The following is a 21,612-nucleotide window of genomic DNA, read 5'->3' on the forward strand; positions in this document are numbered from 1 at the left end:
TTTGTGTCCTGTATTTCTTATCACAAGGGATTAAAAATAAAGAAAAAAATTGAGATCAGGTATCTATTGCATGTAGAACATTTAAGTTTAATAAACTACTTTTCAATACAGCCTGTTTCTGAATTGTTTTTTTCTATCCACCATTTTAGTGGTTCAGATTCAGAACTGATTTATGCAATGTTTTATTCTTTTAAAATATTCCTTATTTTTTCTAAGTTTTTTCTTTTTCTATTTTTATTCCCACTCTTCCTATTTTTACATTAATTTTGTGTTCAAGATTACTGCCAAACTGACATCACTAATGTGATAAACTTCTGATTCTGGCTGTCAACCTCAAAACTCATGAACTTCCCCAAACATCCATCTAGATCATATATATTATATCCTATCTCTGCTAATTTACACCCTTCCTAGATAACCAGTACCTACAGAAAAACCCTTCCTAGGGCACAGATCCTGTATCCATCTTCATCAACCTGAGTCAATGCTGATCTGAAAGGCTTACGAAAGTAAGAGATGACTGTTACTGCCTTGTTCATCAAATATTTGGTGGTTCTAAAGGGCTTGTCACACAGAATGCCAATAAAGATATGAGCTCAGGTTTATTACGAGCCACACTAGGAGGAAAAAATAGTTTTAGGTATGTCATTACTTATTTGTCACTGTGAGTAATGACCTCTGGACCTCATAGTGACCTGGGTGCCAGGCTCAAAGCAGAGCAGGAAAAGCTTCCTGGGGGCAATGTGAAATCCCTGCTCAGCTCTAGAGTGACAAAGAAAAACACAAACTGGAGAAAACATACCCCAAAACCAGCAAAAAAATGAAATGAAATGGTTGCTTGGAAAAATTTTGGCTATTGACAGGACAAGGGGAAACAGCTTCATACTAAAAAAGGATGGGTTGACTTTAGATAAAGGAAGATGTTTTTCCCTGTGAGGGTGGTGAGGCCCTGGCACAGGGCACCCAGAGAAGCTGTGGCTGCCCCATGATCCCTGGAAGTGTCCAAGGCCAGGTTGGACAGGGCTTTGAACAACCTGGTCTAGTGGAAAAAGTCCCTGTCCATGTCAGGGGATTGGAACAAGATGAGCTTTTAGGTTCTTTCCATTCCAAACCATTCTAGAACTCTATTTCTGGATTGCACTATAGTTTATCTTTTCCTTTACTGATTTTTCAGAAAATTCTTTTCTGCCATGAGTTATGGGAAGAAAACTGAACTGATACAGGATAGTATCAATGAACCTGGCTGCATTTGAAGGAAGAGAGGGGAAAAAGAGACAACACATTGGGACTGAAACCTCTGGAAGGAGCACAGAGCAAGGGTGGGAAGTTCAGACAGTGGAGGTGTCAAGGTTAACACACTGACTGGAGAGAAAAGGGCAATGGAGAGCACAATGAGAAGAGATCAGGAACTAAGCTTGGACAAAACCATGTAGCTCTGAATAATCTAACCTTGCTCAGATCAACAATGGGATAATTAGGAGAATGCAAAAAAAAAAGATAGTAATAGCCACAGGCAAAGAAAACAGTGTCTGCAGTCTTGGCTTAGGCAAACTGAAGGAATTCAATGGCATCATTAAAGCATGCTGGAGCCTGGCTTTTAGCATGGCAAGAAAGGCTGAAAACTTAGAAAGCTTGTAAGAGGTAGACCTAAATTTTCTCCACTGTAAATAGAAAGTGGTAAGACTCCACTAACAAGCAGATCACTTATCACTGCCCAGCTCAGCACAATAAACTGGTGTCAAGAGAAAACTGTGGTGATGACTAGCAAATTCAGATGTAGAGCCTGAAATGACTTTGCCTATGCTTCTTACAGCAAGGAAAAGAATTAAAATAAAACCTTCAATTAGAAAACACCCTCCCCAATTCGCTTGCGTTACTTTGCAGCACTTCCAGAATTTATCCTGACTCTAAGAGGCTCTCATGGCTGCTTCTTTACTGGCAGAGAAGCTGCTAACTACCAGCACCAACCGATTTCCCTGGCTTTACAGGCTTAAATAACACCTGACAGCACGAGTCCCCGTGAACATGCCCACAGAGCAGGCACATTCGTGGCTAATGGACTCACGCAGGGCACTGGAGGATATGCTGGAGTGTATTTCCATTTAACACCTATTACAAGGGGAAGAAAGGAAAGTTTATTATAATGGAACGTGCGACATAAATATATGTCAGTTGTCATTCCGTGTGACATCAACTTTCATTTTACCTCGGGTTATTATTTAAGTAATAAATCCTAACAAGGTGAGCTTTATCATCCCACAGAGTGTATCCGGGAGGTAGAGACACAAGGTGATGGCAAGAACACTCAAAACATGATAATTCCTGACAGCTGCTGCTTGAGCACAAGTTAAATTGAACAGTTTATCTCAGCATAAAGATGTTATAAGGTTTTATGTTTAATTTAAAAAAATTAACATAAAACCCAGAGAAAGCAGAGTTAGGCAATCTTTCACAAACATGACATACTACAATCACTGTATAAGCTGGATTAGTACTTATTACCATGCTACTAGAGAATTAAGCTGTTTTTAGACCACCAAAGAGCTTTAAATTGCAACTTTTGTCTCTGTAAGAGAAACCTATATTTAAAACGTCTGCTAAATTCAAATTAACAGCTACATCATTAACTTACCATCTCACAAAAACCCCTACAATTCAACTGCTATTATGGTGTCCTTATCGAGACCTATCAACACTGCAGCATTTAATATATACAGTGCTCTCCAATAAATACAGTGTGTGAATACTCACTAAACCTATGCTGAAGGTCACATTCCTAAAGCTCTGCCCCAGCTCTCCTCTCCAAAACACCCCCGAGCATTTTGCTGTGTGACAAGTGACCCTCTTGCTCAGAGCAGGAGCATCCCATAGTAGCCCTACTGCCTTGGAGACTGGCCAAATTTCAGGGCCACCATCCATACAAGCTGCAGTCTAAAGCCATGCTTGTGCTTCATCTGAATCAGTTCACAGTCCTTCTGAGGAGCTACTTGTGTGAAATTAGTTAAGCATGTGCTTAACCAATATAAATATTCCTGGGAATGAAGCTGAGTCCACTTGCAGGTTCAGAGATGCGACATGTCCACAGAATTCCCTGTCCATTGCTCCTGTCTTCCCCATTATTTCACTCCAAAGGACTGAAAACCAGTAAAATATAAAAGCCCTTTTTTTTTTTTAATTGCTAGCAGACAAAATAACTAATACAGGTTTCCACTTATATCAAGCAAATTATAATAGTGAAGGTGCTAAAGTATTTTTATTTGGCTTTATAAATCTTCTTTGTGTCACGCAGCCATGATTTACTCTTTTATGGCACTGCCCTAAATCTTTCAATTAAATTCCCATGCAACTTAACTAAAAACACATTTTGCCTTCCCCTTGGGAGACCACACAGGGCATATTTATGTATCTATGGATATGGAGGCTGAACTCTCCAATCCACCAGGCTTATAGAACAAAGCGAGTTTAAAACAGCACCTGATTTGTAGTGGAATGTTCCCTCGGTCTGGCAGAAGCTCTGCACGAAGGACAGATAAATGTGGCCACTATTTGTGTGGCAGTACAGGTAAGCCAGCTCTCCCTGGAAAAGGGGGATTGCTGTAGGATACAATCCTGCAGCAGCAGCAGCAAGGACTCTCCTGCTCCACAAATAAAATCCAAAGCCATAATTCTCTGCTGCAAAACAACTACATCCACAGTAAAATGAGTTTATGATTGAAGATCTGGCAGTCCAGAAAAGAGCCATGAGAACTCTTCATCCTCCAGGAGTAGTATTACAATAAAATAGACTAAAATTTGGATATGGCTACAAATATGAGCCTTTTAGGGAAAACAGATACTAAAAAAATACTTTTCATAGATGGCACTGATTGAACCAGTGAGGCCCTGGCACAGGGTGCCCAGAGAAGCTGTGGATGCCCCATCCCTGGAAGTGTCCAAGGCCAGGCTGGACAGGGCATGGAGCAGCCTGGGATAGTGGAAGGTGTCCCTGCCCATGGCAGGGGTGGAATGGGATGAGTTTTAAGGTCCCTTCCAACCCAAACCATCCTGTGATTGTATTTCTGGATTGCACTATAGTTTATCCAAACTGTTCTGCTCTATGTTGCCCCCTTAAAGGCCAAGGCAAAGCCAAGAGGTTTGACCACAGACACACCACCTGGAGAAACAAGGGCTCCAAAGGTGGTGGAAGCTTCCAGCTCCTCCAGATCAAACCTCATGGCTTTGACTCCCCCATCATACAGTTCTCCTTGATTTCAACCCAGCAATTAGACAAGTCCATGGATTTGGCTTTGTCTTATAAATGCTAACTGTGTCTCAAATAGCATGGTTAATGCCTGCAATCTTAAACAGACCAGTTATTTTTGTTTGTTATTACACCATTTTTATATGATCACCTTACAGAAGTTGCATTTTTATCACTAGCCCAAGAACACACAAATTACAAGCGCACATAAAATGCTTTTCCTTTTCCCATTACACAACAGACGACACTGAATTTCTGAACAATAAATACTAATAAGTGGTAATATGTGACAGTAGACAGTATAATAAATAATAAATTAACAATAATTTTTTGACATGGAATGTACAAATGTCAAAAAATGCTTATAGATATTTTAACTCATAAATTAAGGTTTTTGTAGATAAAGATAATTTGCAATGTTTACAGAAATAATTAAGTCTTACTATTTTAATGGTCTTTATTTTTCAGAACAAATCACAAGGGTTGTCATGCCTTTCATCTTAATTAGGCCATGTGTTTGTCTTATTTATTTCTATGTACTTTCATAAACGTTTACAAATATTAATTGTAAAGAAAAATATTTTTTCCTCTTGCTGTAATTGCTATATGTACATACAGTACACAGTGATAAATATTCATGGCTGCTACCAGTTCAATATTGAGGATTTGGGAGTTGCCTTGTATGCTAAAATACAGCAGAAAGGAATAGCCTGGTTTCAACTCATACTGCCAATCCCTTCTTTTTATATATTTTTGTTTTAAAATACACCATTTAAAAAAACCAGAAAGTTAAAAACCACATTTCTTAATCTGCAAATTAATTGGGTTCACTCACAATTCCTCCTTACCCCTCCGATTCTGTATTTAATTTAGCTGATCAGAATATTTATGTACTGGAATCAAACCTCAAACAAAATTTCAGGCCAGGTCCTCAGTCCACACTATCAAGAACCAGTCTTAAACACTTTTCCACTATTTTTGATGACCTTTAACTCAAAAGGTATAAAAAACTATGTGAAAACAGTGAATTAAAACTACTTTTCCATGTAACATCAAGAAGTAAGCTTGAAAGAGACTCTCACAGAGCAGACTTTTGAGGGGGGTGTATTTTGTTTGGACTGCTTTGCTTTTCAGGCAACAACACTGAAGCTTCTTGAATTTTATTAAGTGTGTGTAGTACTATTTTTTTCCCTGATTTGTAATTAAATTTGGCTTCAATTAATTACTGACAGATGCACATTTTTACTTTAGTGGCCAGATTGTTCACCATGGGCTACATTGGCCTCTCTGTTCCCACGAAGGGAGAGGTCAGGACCAAGCAGTCAGAGCTGTGGTGATGGGGGGAAGGAGAAACCATGAATCCACATTGTCCTCCTCGCTCAAATTCCATCAGCAACAAACAGTGAAGTAAAGGAATTTTATTAGAGCAGAGAATAAGCAAATCAGAATAACCCACAAGTGAAAAGCAGCTATTGCTGGTTTATATAAGATGGACAGACTAACTCTGCTCAAATAGGTGCTGTGATGGAGCAAAGAAAAAGTGGGAAGCAAGATAAATAGAGGACATAGTGACTGAAGGCAAAAAATTCACCACAGGTAAATATATAGGATGCAGTGATGCATAATGAAATGACATTTTTAAAGAAAACTGCTTGCAAAACTGATGTTCTACTCAATTAGGTAACATTTAAGCAGCATTATTTATTGGTTATAAGGCTGCAAATTAATTTAATTTGGTATCTTATCTGTCCAACTCTGGAGAGAAGCCAAACATGTCAAATGCCTGGCATGAACAATGCAATATGGCCAAGGGGTGGTAGCAGCACAGAGAGGTCCTAGGGCTACACAGAACTACTCTTCAACAGCAAACCTGAACAGCAAGCTTTGAGTATTGTAACTTCACATCTCCTGGTGTCAGCTTGGATCCAGGATGGCACAGAGGAAATAGTCGACATCATGGATCTATGGATCCCACTGCAAGCAAGGGTGATTTATCCCACAGAAAGGGAATCAAACCCAGTGCAGCACAGATTCACCACGACACTCAGGGCTTCCCTTAAAAAAGGTTTATATCGAGAGATGCTCACATGAAGTAGAACAATGGCTGATTTTCCATTATTTTAGTAAGTTCTGGCAAAGTAAAAACTCAAATCTTCACCTAATGTTCAGGTTTCCACATTTTGTGTTTTAAAACCACAGAAGACCCACTCACTTTGCACAGTTGCAGAGAAAATCATGGAATAACAGGATGGTTTGGATTGGAAGAGACCTCAAATATCATCAAGCTTCAATCCCCTGCCACGGGGAAGCTTTGCTGACTGTTTAGGGTTACATTTCAAGTGCCCTGAAAATTCTGTTCTCCAAAGTATTTCAGATTGGTTTTTATGTTGCTTTATGCACCTTGATATCTAAACACTTTTTTTTTTTTTTTTTAAGGAATTTGAAGACTGTCACTAAACGGAACTCAGCTTTCTTAGCAAATAGCTTTCACATTTTTCTAATATCCCACAGCTCTGATCTCACACAATCTACGAACAGAAAGTCCTTTAAAAATTATTTTTATGGAATCTCTTAGCTAATTTTCCTAAAAAACTCCCACTCCAGAGCATCAGCCCAAGGCATAACTACTGCCTAAGAATGAGGACCCTCAGGAAAAGCAGGATTCTTCCCAGAAAACTAATACAGTCCTCGAAAAAACTCAGACTGTCATAAAACCTGAGCAGCTGGCAACTCTGTCACCATGAAGTATCCATATGGAAGACCGAGATGTGTCAAACTACCCAAAACGAGTTTGGATAGTGCAGAAGATGGAATAAATAATTCAGTATCTTCAACACTTTCAACAGCAGGTAGTAGATATGCTACCTGCTCCTACAACGTGCCAAAATGTAACATGCGAGTGAGAGCGAGCGAGAGAATGTGAGTATCTCCAACCTGTTTTCATGAGGATATTTTGCTCGAGGAACTTCTCTTTTTAGAGGCATATGATCCGTATCAGATGTTTGTCAGGAGCAGGCAGCGCTACAGAACATTAGGAATAACTTAGTGATTTTTAATATATATTCACAAAGAGAATTCTCAAAGTCCTGAGTATACATGTATTTTTAAAAAAATGTATTTTAATCAAATATTACAAAAAAATATGAAGGGAAAAAAAGTATTTCTCTCAAATGCCCTTCACACTTCTAGAATATTTGTTGCTGCAGCATAGTGGCAACTTTCCTGCCTTAATATAAGTCGAGCAAACTATTCCATGTGCTCAGTGAAGTGGCAATGAGATCCACAATTTAAATATTTCTGCTCCATGTTCATGACATAGTTCAACTATAAAACTACATTGTGCAGTGCCAGTCTTCTGCCATCTCTTCCTATGAGAAACAGCCACACATTGGTGCATAAACCTTCATCATTTATACTCAAAGGAGATAAAGCGACACTACCATTCCCCAAGAAATTAAAATAATTTAATGCTTAAGGGCTTCCAGACCTGTCTTTGGAGGGGCAAACGCCTTCCTACACGGATTTATCAACGAACACTTCATCAAAAACACAGGGACAGCAGGTAAGCTGATATTCAAAAGCACATCAATAAGGAAAATGTCAAGTTTTGTGTATTGCACACTATTTTGAGCCCCTCCACTTTCTGATTATAACATTTCTGTAACTCAGCAAAGCCCACACTCGCTACCAGATTTGAACGATTGCACCGAAATGGCTGAGCGACCGACTGAAGTGAGATTTCAAAGAAGTGAGACAAACACTCGCCTAAATTCAAAAGCTGCCAAACATATTTCATCAGACTTTCAAAAGATAATTGTTTTGTCTGTTCTGAATTAAGCTTTAAGTGCTTTAAGAAAGGTTTCTCCACAAACATGGCTAAAGATCACAAAGTGGAGCATTTGGAATGAATGGAACCCTTCAGTCATATATTTATTTAATATCACTTGCATCATGCCTGGCATATACCATAAGCTGCTTTATTTCCATGTCCATAACATGATTTTAAGGATAATCTATACTGATGTCCTACCATTTTATTTCACATGCTATCATAACAGGGTTCTTATTTATAACGCAACCAGGGAAAAAGAAGGAAATAAAGGGTCTCAGCTCTGCAGCCCGGAGCTCCTGACCTGGGATGTAAGGGACTGATGCAAGAGCTGAGACAAACAGGAGAGAATTCAAAGAAAAAGAGAATATGTCAAACTCATGAGAGAATTTAACAGCCATGGAAATTAAGCCATTGCCCAGTTTTCTTCTCCAGCTCCTGGCTGAGAGTTTTGCAGGGTTAATAACATTAGACATTTATGGTCATGTTTGATCAACTGATACAACACAGATCTGATCCTTGAGTAAGCAACCTGAACACTGCAAGATGCTGGTATTTCCCCACATGGAAAAATCCAATAATAAAATAATAATTTAATAAAAATACTTCCAGCTTCCATATATTTCACAAATTGTGCTTTCCCAGCGTGTGGTAGCCAGTGAACATACACTACAAAGGACAGAGAGTTCTTAATAAGACAAGTCCCTAGAACCACAGGAACCACTTTACCTTAGGGTGACCAGAAAGGCTTCTCCCAGGATGCTTGTTCTGTTCTGTTCATCTATCCCAGTTTGGATTCCCCGGTTGCCTGTCAGCCTCCACCCCTCATCACTCCCCCAGAGCTTCCCCATTGGCCCCCATTCCCTGGTCCCACCTTTTCCCCCAGATAAAACTGTGAGTTCTGGGCTCATGTTGGTATTTGCCTCTGCAGCCCTGGACAGCAGCAATAAATGCTCCTGCCAGGATGCACCCAAACGCCCTTCTGGACTCTTTGGTATTGACTGTGACACTGAACCCACCCGTGCGTCTGTGGGGGCACGCGGGGCCCCACGGAGCCGGGCAGGGACAGGGTTACCAGCACATCTCATATGCAACTATTACTTCTGAATTCTTTTTATCATTAAATAAAACATCCAGTGCTTTATTTAATGATAAATTAAATTCCCATTATTCCCCAGGAACACACAAGAGAAATATGTCTCTCTGGGGTTGAAATCATATGTTAAAAAGATAGAACACCATACCAGATGTTATCTAATCTTTAAGAAACTGAGGCCAAGGCTTGCTTATCAAGGGCCACCAAGCGAACCAGGGCCACAGTGAGAAGTCAGGAGCCCAAGCCAAAGTTAAGATAAGCAAATATCATGGTCTAGTGATTTAATCAGCTCATGTAAGACCATGTAACTGTTTATGTATCTTATGGGCCCCGCTCACCACAGTACCTGACAGGTTTCCCAAAATATTATCTTTGTGAGAGCGTACAGAGTGATTCAGCATTTTCAGATCTCATATCTTCACTCCCAGAGAGATGTGCAAGCACAGATGTCTGCGTGCATGCACATGCAGATACATGACACATAAATACTATATACACACATATTTTCTAGCAAAATCCACCATAAAACTATGAAACATTCTGAATTGAGCTATTTAAACTGTGGCCAAGAAAACTGTTGACAAGAGCTAATTTGTTATTGAAAAAAGACTGCGCATCTCTCCATGACAGAAACTAAAAATCTGTTCAAGATGTCTGGGCAAGGAGCTTTCATATCTGAAAAGGCTGAGCAAAGTAGAGTAGTTTTGGTGAAGGTCTCCAAATAACACCATTTTTCCAGCAATGCCTTTGAACTACACATAAAACCTTTCAGGAGCTCCTGAAAAGGAAACTTGAGTCAAGCTGTTTGTCAAGATGACTGGAGATGTTCTTTGGAAAGTATTTCCAAAAAGTTCTGGAGCAATGGTAGCTGTACAATCATATGGGATTAATTTTCTGTATATATCTCTTTATACTGCTGGAAGAAACAAATTAACTTGAAAATTCAAAGATCTTTATACAGCCCTGTGCTCTTAGGTACAAATATTTAAGTAATCTTTACTTCCTGTCAAACACAGAAATGGATATTAAATTATATTAAATTATTATAGATACAAGTAGTAAAATTTCTTTTCTGCTTTCTCTGTTAGCTCCTGCATCTTGGTATTTCTTACACAGAGTATGAAAGATATTTTAATATTATCTTTGATTTAAATTGCTTCTTCTATTAAAACACAAACTGTGTGCTTGATGTATAAACACCTGCCCAGAAGCCTCACACATTTTCCCTGTAAGGGATCACAGGTTTAGGAAAACAGTATTTATTCACAACACTCCTTTCCCTGATGGTTTCAGGATGCCATCCCTTTAGCCACTTTTTTTTTTTTTTTTTTTTGTCCCCTTTAAAATAAATAAATGAACAAACCACACAGAAGGAAGGAACTTCAACATTTCAGCCCCAGCTGAACCCAAAACTCCCCACTGAGCCCTATGACCCCCACTTGCATGTGCTCAGCACAGTGGGCATTGCACCAACCTGCAGGTATATGGAAGGGGTGAAATGCTCCCCTTGACTTAAATATGAAATTAAGGAGAAGAATATAATTAGTGTTTAAAGAGTGGGGGGAAAAAAAAAATAAATTGTGGGAAATGTCCCTCTCTCCTTTTCCAGGACCTGTGGATTGACTTCATGAGAAAGAAGCAGTCTGGTAGATAAAATATAAAAAATTCATTCTTTCCTTCTCTCTTGTTCCTGTGTGTTAGTAGAAGGAACAAAATGAAGGAGCAAGGAACTAGTGAAAAAAATATCAAGCCAAAATTACATCCGTCAGGGTGATGGAGTGCAGTGTCCTGCCCAGTCCCACCGCAGACCTCCTCGGGGCTACTGTTTCAAGTAAAAATTAAACAAGATGACACAGAAACAGTCCAAGATTGACATTTTCCAGCTTTGTGTCATGTTACATTATTTGAATGAATCTCAACTTTTAAAAACATCCAAAGGAAAGGGAATGAGGGTTGTATAAAACAAAAAAGACATGTAAGAAATAAGACTCTCACTAGAAGAAAGAGAGCCACCCATGTTGATACTACCAAAGGTAAGAATATTTTTAAGGACACTGTTACCTATCCCATCCACTCTCATTTTATTGCCAGATTAATATGAAAAAGGCTTATTATTCCACCAGGATTTTTCCCCTGTGGCTTTGCCCAGGTTGTGCCCATAGGTCCATCTCAAAGGTTGCTGATGGAGCCCAGTGTTCCCACCACAGCCGCTCTCCCAACCACCTTCAAGGTCCAGAGTCATGCAGCACAAGGGTTCAGCTTTATTGGAAGGACAACATCCTGAAACTACTGAAAAAGCTCTTCAGAAGTATGAAAAATAATATGCAGCATTTTTTTTCTTCAGTTACCAAGAAATTCGAAGCAGCCAGCAATCAACCTCCCTCTTCTCAGCACTCAAAAGCACTTACAGAAAGCCTGTTCTTAACCCTGCTGCACAGAAAAAGTTCCCTTTTATCTTCCATTTATTTTCATTTTTACCTGAAAGGCAGAAAAGAGTTGGGTTTTATGTACACCAGACACGAACTGAACTTTTTTTGCAGTGCATTAGACTGCGATTGCCTTCTCCCCATATGAATGCATACCTGAATTTCCACAAAAAAAGAAAAAATAACAATATTGCCCTTCTGATTTAAGCATGGCCTGTACTCAACGTAATGTTCATCTATACGTGTTCTCACTGTTTAAGAACTCTGCGCAGGTGTTATTAATAAAATAAATTTATTTTTAAAAAGGATGCTATTCCATAAGCTTTGAAGCTCACACATAGTCTAACTTAAGCCAGCTTGGGCTCATCTGGTCTTTAAATGAGCCCTTTCATGTGGTCAGCCCACGAGCCATACGTACTGCTGCTCAATCACGCCACTGTACATCGTCAGCGCGAGGATGATTTGCATGATTTGCATTTCCTGTGCGCTCCAGCTTCAAGGAGCTCTAAGCACCACGTACAAAAGAAACCACCGCCAAGTAATGCAAAGATTTTTTAGTTAAACCAGATGAGACTGTTTCAGTCAGGCTTGCCAATAGTGAAAAAGAAAAAAAAAACAACAAAACAAAAAAAAAAAAAAAAAAAAAAAAAAAAAAAAAAAAAGGGGAGGGGGAGGGAAAAAAGTCTCAGGGATATCCTGTTAAATAAGGATTATTTGGAGGGAATCTGAACCTTAGAATCATACCTTTACTTTTAAAATATCAAAGCTGTCTGAGACCCGTAATAAATATGGCCTAGCAGAAAATAATTTACTTAAGAACTTTTTTTCCCCAATATTTCTTAGCTTTTGGCACCACATTATGTTAGTAATATATTTAATAGCACATAAATGGATGCTGATTATATTCAGTTTCATAAGGTAGAAAAACTAACCTAACTAAACTGAATTCACTGATAGCTGGTTAATATTTTTCCCTATGAAGAAATCTTTTATTTTATCCCAAATGATCAATAAAAGCTAACGGACAAACAACTAAGATAGAAACAGCATTACAGTGGGCTTCAATGAATAAGAACTAAAATTTAAAAAAAAGTACCAGAGCCTCGTTGTCATGAAAAACAGAGACAGATGGGGAGCCAGACCTATATGATGCTACAAATAGATGAATATCTTGTAAGGATTTCAACAAATGTTATAAGACCTAGTCAAAATTTGAAAAAGTACAATGCAGCAGCACAAGCAGATCTGAAGTTCACTTGAAATCCAAGCCATACTATCATCATTATATAGATTAACAATGTTTCAAAAAGACAGTAAAAATTAGAGCCTTTATAATATCTTTTCTAGATAACGGCACAGCTAAAAATGTCATTATTGAATACAAAAAGAATAAAATTACGGAAGTTTGCTGTAACAGCTACTTTGGAAATGAGGTGCATCCTGTTCCCCCCTGAAAAGTAAAAGTGGGTGTGTGCACTTCACGTTCCAATATTGGATTGTATGGCAGGTCTCCCTTTAAACTGGTAGATAAACTGAGATGACTAAAGACTATCAGGCTGAGTGAGCTGTATGTGCCCAGCTACAGGGTGTACATCACACCTGCCTGACAGCGACCCAAGTCAGGCTGCTCCAGGAATCTGCACATCATCATGCTCCAGAAAAACCACAGCCAACTCCCGGCACTGCCTCTTCCAAAGGACACTCGTTTTTAGAAAATTAAGTTTTAAGTTGCATCTTGGTTTGTTTTTTTTTTTTTTCCCCCTGTGTTGTTCAAATGGAACCAAATATAAGATGTGGGCAAAACCGTTACCGAGGGGTTAAATTCTGTCTTGAACACAAAAATTCCACTTATTTCATTGTTGTCTGCAAATATACAGTCAAGAGCCACATTTAATCACCACGCGTAGTTTCTGTATTGTGACTGTAAGATTTAGTAATCGAAATGGCTACCAGAATAAAAACACATTCTGTCATTTTTCCACTTAGACAGCCCCTGTATAATGCTCTTAAAGGTCAGCTAATTTTATTATGGAAAGTAACTAATAACCTTTATTAATTCTTACGCTCGCAGTTTTCAAGCATGTCAACCAAATAAATAATACACTGCAGGAAGACACCACACAAACCAAGCTGTTGAATACAATCTCTCTGCATTTGCAACAGACAAAAGAGGTCATTAGAAATGTAATACACGGGAGTTTTTTTGCTCTGGAAATTAGGAAAACATGAATAGACAGCTTTTTGAAAGCCAGGCTGCTGGTCCTCCCCCATGCTCCAAGATGCTGAGACCACCAAATGAGGTGCTGAATTCACTAATACCCAAGCACAACCATGATCCCAAATGTTATGCAGCACCTTTTTTTTTTCCCCTAATTTCCTAAATTTTCAGGATGTGCACAATATTGGAGACCATAAGAGTTTTGCTTAGAAACTTTTCTGCTGTTTTTCATTTAATAAAATGACTGAAAAACGTGTAAATTTCCAAGTTAAAAAGATATGTGTTTATATTTTATTCTCACGATATCTCTTGCATGGAAAGCATCATTATGTTGCACACTACATAAAATGATGCAAGAATACCCCCATTTATTAAGGATTTTTGCTTTGCTTAAGTGGATCAGAATGTAGAACTGTTCATGGTAAGCATTTCCTAGCACACTGCTTTGGGTGAGTGTGTTCCTAAGAAACATTACAACGCCCGAAACTAAAAAGAGATGGTTATTTTTAGCTATTTAATCACATGAGAAAAAAGACACAGTTTGTATCAGTCTTCTTAAATTTACAAAATAATTCCATAACGCGCCCTGTGTGTGTGTATCATGAAAATCCCTGGCACTCAACCTCCGGGCTCACACACCGGCTGCAAGTGGAAGCAAAATGGGGTTTAAAAGATTCCAGCAACAATAGTCTTGTGACTAAATCAGAAACAGAAGCACAAGTCATGAGCCAAACAGATACCTATCGGTTTCCTTGAGCTTAATCTGATTAAAACATGGCTCTCAAAAATGTTAAATAGAATGCCACGTCAGAGAGCTGGCAAGTGATAAAAATAGTTCATGACAGGAAATCATTATTAAAGCAGCATTACTTGTGTATCTGTTATGGAAATTTCCCTGTAATTTTTCTAGGTTTCCCCTTATGCTTTTTGTTGAATTGCTGTTATACTTCTTTTTTTTTCCTTTTTTTTCCCCCCTCAGTAGCATGTAAGTTTGAGATGTAAAAAGAAAATTATCACTGCAATTTTCCAACTATACTCTGCTCAATACCATCTCAAGTGTGTCATACATCATCTTGTCATTCACTTGAACAAGAAAACACATAATATTCAGAGGTAGAAAATAATCTGAAATGGGGAAGTGCCACTAGGGCAAAACCACATTCATATGCCAGCACAGGGGAAGATTTGAAAAAAAAATAAAAAAATAAACTTCATCTTAATTTCAAGGACTTTCATAATGAAAGCATCTTAAATATAATCTTAATTGAGGGAAAAGTTTCTACGAAAAGCTGCTAGGAATGATAGTAGAGACATTCTATAGTTCACCAATCAATATTAGAAGAACAAACATTGAGAATATACCATTACAAATCAACCTGAATGTTTTCAAAAGCTTACACAATTGAAAGAAGATTCAGAACCTTAAGAAAAAAATTTAAAAATAAAGTCAGTATTTCTATCCCTCCTATCATTACCACTCCCCCCACAAACATCCTCCAGATTATCCTTCAGAGCACCCCATAAAATACACACTAGAGTTGTAGTGTCTTGTCCTGCCTTTAGTTACATAATCCAGAAAGAGATTTTACAACAAAAAAAACCCAACCAAACAAAAAATAATCCCTAAAAATACATTTACAAGATCTTGTCTTACAAGGCTAACTCTAATTCCTAAGTCCCTATTTTTCCATACTGAAGAGACTTCAACAAACTTGAACAGCCACCCCCAAAAACCTTTGGTTTCTTTTTTAAATGTCACTGGTGAGAAGAAGCCTCCATCCATCACATTAGCTTTCCATCCAAAACAGACATTTCATCTCTAATGATGATTCGGGCTTCTCCCAAGAAAAGCCAGGATTATCCAGTCACTGATGCAGTGCCTTTGCATCAGGACCCCCAACATCCCTCCTGTACCACCACTCGTCTTCCCTCTGCCCCCTGCACCCAGCAGCCTCTACCACTGACATGGACACTTAAAACAGGCAAGGTTTTTTTTAAATTTTAGATCAAATTCAGAATTATTTGCTGCTGGAACATCATAAGGCAACCACATGATGTGGGGGAACAAGAAGACACTTCAGAGATGAGTCTAGATGGAAGTAGGGCTGGTCTTTAATTAAACTCCAACTACTGCCCACCTAAAATCCAGAAGTAACAATGCAATCACAGCAATAGTGACAATTTTTAAAGACAGCAGAGTCACCACATGTTTTGCAAGTGTGTCTAAGACCTCCTTGATTTTTGTCCTGGATACACAGCCAAGCTCTGCCTGACTCAGCATGAAAGGGAATGCACATCCTATTATCAGCAGTGCTTAAACCTTATTCCATAAAGAGTTTTCCAAGAGTACTCACATCTATCCCTCCCACATTAAGAAATTATTATCTAATACAGGGAGTAATCAGCTCATGGTCTTACTACAGTCATCCTCCTTGACAAAGCAGGGAAAAAAAAAACACCCAACTGTGAAGCGTTAGAAAGTCAAGGTTCAAAACATCCCCATATATTGAGATCAATGCAAATTTATTTAGATCTCCATGCAACAAGACCAAGTGTGGCCTCTTGATGCAGCCTGGTGAATTCAAAGTCTCTATTTCTGCAACGGGCCTTCACCAGGACACATGGAATGTCACAGTGAAGGACACAGCCTCAACTGAGGACAGAAAAGCTGGTGACAGCTAATCCAGAACTAGTTTAAATGTTAATTTTAACACTTTACCACGCCAGAACATTGTTAAACACTGAATTTCATGTTGTCTGGCCAGTTTTCTAATCTGAAATTCCAATATAGAAGAATGGACTAATAGATAGTTAATTTATTACAGTATTACACACCCTTCCAAGTGAGAACCGAATGGCAGAGTTCAGGTGTGCACTGAGAGCCATCCAGATTGATGCAAATTTGTTCCCAACATGCCCTTTCTCATTCCATAGCCCCTCTCAGATCCATTTTCTCTGTATTACCCCAGGAAATGAGACATACAAGAGGAAAACAGACATTTTTGTGGTGCTTAGGAGCAAAAATATGTATGTGTAGAATTATATAGAGGGCCAGAACACCTCCCATCACTGCAGGCTAAATGAGTCATCCACTTCAGAATAATGACCAGTAATTAAACAAGAATCTGTAAAGCTGTTAAGTGCCTGTAACAATTCCAACCTATGACACTGAAGGGGTACAAGCTTCCCATGTACTGAAACCATCCATGTGATCTATCATAGAGTGGAGCCTCTTACAAAACAACCTCTCACCCATAGAAATTCTTCTCCCCAAGAAGCCAAACAAAAACAATTTAAAATATTTATGGCCATAAATTTCAGCCCTGTTCCATAAACTGATGAAGAGACATGACATCATGCTAACTACCTAGACCTGTCTGGTTGATAATAGTCCCAGGCTTCGGGCTGAAGACTGAACTGCAGGAGCATGGAAGAGTGTGAACCTCCAGGTCAGCACAGATGCTGAACACAAATCTGACTGGCCAAAGCCAGAGCTGACACTCCAGCAAATATAGGAGGTCTGGGGGTGCAGGGCTGACACCACAAAAACAGTCTTGCAGTATTTTTGCCTTCTTTTTAGCTTCCTTGGACTGAAGAGGAAGGTTTTCCTTAAAGGGACCTAATTGCTCCATCCTCCAGTTCCTGTATCCACAGTTCTGTTTTCAAGTGGTACAGACAGAAGCAAAATAATAGCAAGTCCCATGCTCCAATGGGACACTTCTATCTGTTTTTTATCAGCATAGCAAGCTGCATCTCCCTTTGCTCCATGGTTTCTCTCACATTTACAGACCTGAGCTACATACCTTAAGCTTCCATTGCTTTACTGAAGTCCTTTCATACAGCTCATTTCTAAATCTTGTCTAGAAGTATTTATTTTACCCTTCCTAGCCCCTTACATCTCTTAAGTGCCAAGCACTTGGCCGGCCAATATTCCCAAATCAGGCTTCAAAGAGGCAATTCTGAATTATCTTGACTCAGGTTGTGACAAGAAGGGGCAGGGGCCCCCAAAAGCGTGGTGCTCTGCTGCTGCAGGAAGGAGCAGATGGCCACCTTCCAGATGGCCGCCAACCTCGTCTCACCAACTGCAACATCTGTACCTTGAGTTACATCTCAGAGGATGGGCCTGACACAGACTGCAGGTCACTGCCCACGGCTCCCAGCCACACGGCTGCTCCACAAGCCAGAGCATTTTGCAAAATGCAGAATGACAAGCCTGAAAAAAGGTTACGACTAATTAAAGTCTGTAGCAGGGCACAGTTGAAAGAGAGTTCAAAAGTAGATGTTAGAGAGAAAGTCATCTTAAATATATATATTTTAAATGTTTCTCAAATCCAGTGTTTTGTCCCCAGCCACAAACATGCCTTGCTTTCCACATGGCTCCTTGCAGACCTGGAATTAAGATGTGAACTATGCAAACCCAACCAACCCCAATGGTTTTGCTTCCAGGTCACTCCACAGCTGAGAACGAGCTCATTTTTTCAGCTTCCAGACCAAAAGTCTCTAACAGCACTACAAGAGTACTCAAAAATGGACTGGATCCAGCTTCGAATATGATAAACTTCCCAAGGCTCAGTGAAACAGTGGTCAATGAATTTTAGCTTGAAGTACCAAAGAGTAATTTGTGAGTTCTGTACCATCTAAGTCTAATTTTAACACAGCCACAAATTATATTGTTTATTCACATGAACTTAATTCAACTCCTCTTTGGGGCAGTTAAACTTGAAACCTACCAACAGGAAGGTAACCAAACAATTTTTTCTGCCACAATATAAGGCTGGTATGAATTAATGATTTCACCAATTTTACAGCATACATTCTTCTAGAGTTTATTTAATAAATTCAAAAATTAAAATGTTACTGCTTTCTTATTCTAAATGCATAACCTCCTCAAAAAGACTGTTCCCAGACATTTAAAAGAAAAAACTTGTGTTTTACAATAGGAAAAGGGAGCACACCGCATTTCAAAATCCATTAAAATATAAAATTCTGGTTACAGGCTCAACAATCTGCCTAATTAGTTTTTTCTAATTAGCAGGATGCTCTAACCTCTTTAATAAGACTTCTGTGGACAGAATGTTCCATACTGGTTATCCATCTGAGGAAAAAACAAAACAAATACTTCTGAAGTGCAGCTAATAGAACAAACATGGTTGGGCTTCATGGTCAGAAGCCTGCTCTGGCATGTAATACTGGCAATCTGCAAAAACATGAAATATTCTACCTTGGATACACTACTGCTCACACTAAACACCCCTCTGGATTTTAAGGACAAAATAAAAGATGTTATATGGACAAGAAGCAATGAAGTTACAGTTTTAAACCCCATGCTGGAAGGTAAAATAAATAAATAAAATAATATTCCAAAAAAAAATTTAAAAACAAAATAAAATATGCATGCACCAGACACTATGGAAAAGTGAGCTGAAGAGATAATGGGAAGGCAAATACTGCAGTGATGCTGTAACAACCCAGAGAGTGGCTGCAAAGCCGTTTGGCTGCACTGCAAAGCATTTGCTCAGTGCGCACAGCTTTTGCACCTTCCTCTTCCTCATTCAGAGTCTTAGCGTGTACCTAACAATTAACAAGCAACAGTATTGTCTCCAGACCCCATTTTATCCAATAAAAATCATTCTCATTATTCCCTTGTATCAACCATGCCGTTCAAGAACTATGGGTTAAGAGAAATGGGGAGCCCCAGCAGTATCTGTGACCAGAGGAAAACTCTGCAGATAAAGAAAACTCAGGCCCCTGGCTCCATTAGGAGTTTGGAGAGCAGCTGCTGAGCTTCATCTCAACAGCTGAAATATCCTTTATACTCCTTAAAAATGCAGGAAGCACACAAGCATCTCAAACTCCCTCCCTGCCACCAATTCATTCACCCCAATTCCACCCATGGCCCCAACATGTTGGTCTCATCACCCATCAGCAGACAGGAAAACTATTATATCCTTCACTTTTTTCCAATCAGTATCTAGGAAAACAAGAGCCATGTGCAAAATATAATCTAAGAACAGTCTCTTGAAAACCTCCTGCTAATGACAGGAGGTACAGAGGCACCATAAATATTGACTTCAAACACGCTGAGCCCCAGAGACCCCACGCACTCCACAATGTCAATGACCTTCCATGCAGCTGTTAGCATTGGAAATTAGGATTTTTCAAGTACAGATGCTTATTTTAATGCTGAATTTATATTCCACTCATCATAGCATAGCATGGTTAACAGTTGGACTTGATGCTCTTAGAGGTTTTTGCCAACCTTAATGATTCTGAGTCTATAATTAAAATCTAATATTTTTCTTCTGTATTGAAATGTAAAACTATATAAAAGTATTTTCCAGTGTGTTTACACCAGAATGAGTATTATTTCAAGGCAAGACCACTCTCCAGGTTCTCTGCTCCATGTTAAAAAAAGAAATGAAAGAAAATGTAGGTTTCATTATCTCTAACTCATGATGCAATTTTCAATAAATACATTAGACTCTGGTTTTCCAGATTCTTTTGTGGCAATTACTCTTTTCTGACACTCCTCCCTATGGATCTTTTGTCTTTTGGGGGCAAGACCTGAGGTCTGTGTTTACAGCACTTCAGACCTGAAAGCCTCAACAGCCACAGAAACCACTGAAAACTGATTCCAGACCAGGCCAGGCCCACAGGATCCTCTCTGCAGGGCTGGTATTAAACCTTAGAAGAGCAAGTTCTGCTGCAAACCAGATCTCACCTTGAGTAGATGGCAACGCAAAGTCTAGAGGAGGTAAAGATGAGGGCTCTGTAATCAAGTCCTTGTCCAAAAAAGTCTCTTAACTGGAAAACATCATTTGAGTCATCAGTAACCAAAACGGTCAATTGACTCCACACAAGTGAACTTCCCCAGTCAGGACCTTGAAGATTTGTGAAAGTCATGGAGAAACACAAGGACACCAAAAACTTGCTCCTGGGATAACTGAGAGTCACAAATACCAACAGCTGTCCCACACCTGATGGTAACTCAAGTTCCTCCCAAAGCACCCACCCACCTTTTTTCCTCCCACTTTGACACTCTACAGCTAAGACTTGAGGATGTAACAATAAATTGGAACCAACTTTAGTCTAGGATGATGACAACAAAGAAGGAATTCAAGGGGTAAAGTAAAAAAAACAAAAAAAAAAAAAACAAGAAAATGGTCACTCTATTAACAAAAGAAAAAAAAAAACCTCAAAAACCTGCCAAAACCTCCCCCAAAATTCATCTCCTCTTCTTGCATAGTTTTAGCATCTTTAGCACTATTTCTCCAAATTCATTTGGCAGATAAAATTTTTAACTGTTAAGTTTTTAATAAAATTGACTACCAGGAAATTTCTGCATTAAAAATAATTTAAAATAATTCAATTCCTCAGGGTTTAAGCATAGAGATGTCGCTATGCATGATCACTGCTCCATGTTTAGTGAGTTACAACTCTTCTGCCATGAGTAGGAAATGCATTTTGCTCACAAAAGCCAAAGGCACTGTCAAACCTGCAGCAATCTGCAGAACATTAGGAAAAAAATGCCTGCAAACTAACTGTTACTAGATAATGGTCCCATTTATCATTCTTAAATTCCATCTTTAATTAAAAATGGGATATTCTCTTACATAAATAAAAAACTGCAGATGTTCTCAAATCACTCCCCTTCAATTTTTTAGTTTTTCCATATATAATATATAGAATTACGTGTTCAGGAATTTTCTCATGTTATTACATAATACCTAAATACATGCAGATTTTTCCATATTCTATTTAGATACACATCATTTTACATTGAGTATGCTATGCTAAAAAGTA

General features: G+C 38.8%; 1 protein-coding gene across 5 annotated transcripts in view; it reads right to left on the bottom strand.

Moving 5' to 3' along the window:
* GTDC1 (glycosyltransferase like domain containing 1) overlaps window positions 1-21,612 on the bottom strand; it is a 171,757-nt gene that overhangs the window by 87,166 nt on the left and 62,979 nt on the right. The window lies entirely within an intron of this gene.

Source organism: Coloeus monedula (assembly GCF_965178545.1).
Source record: "Coloeus monedula genome assembly, chromosome: 7".
NCBI classification, from domain to species: Eukaryota; Metazoa; Chordata; class Aves; order Passeriformes; family Corvidae; genus Coloeus; species Coloeus monedula.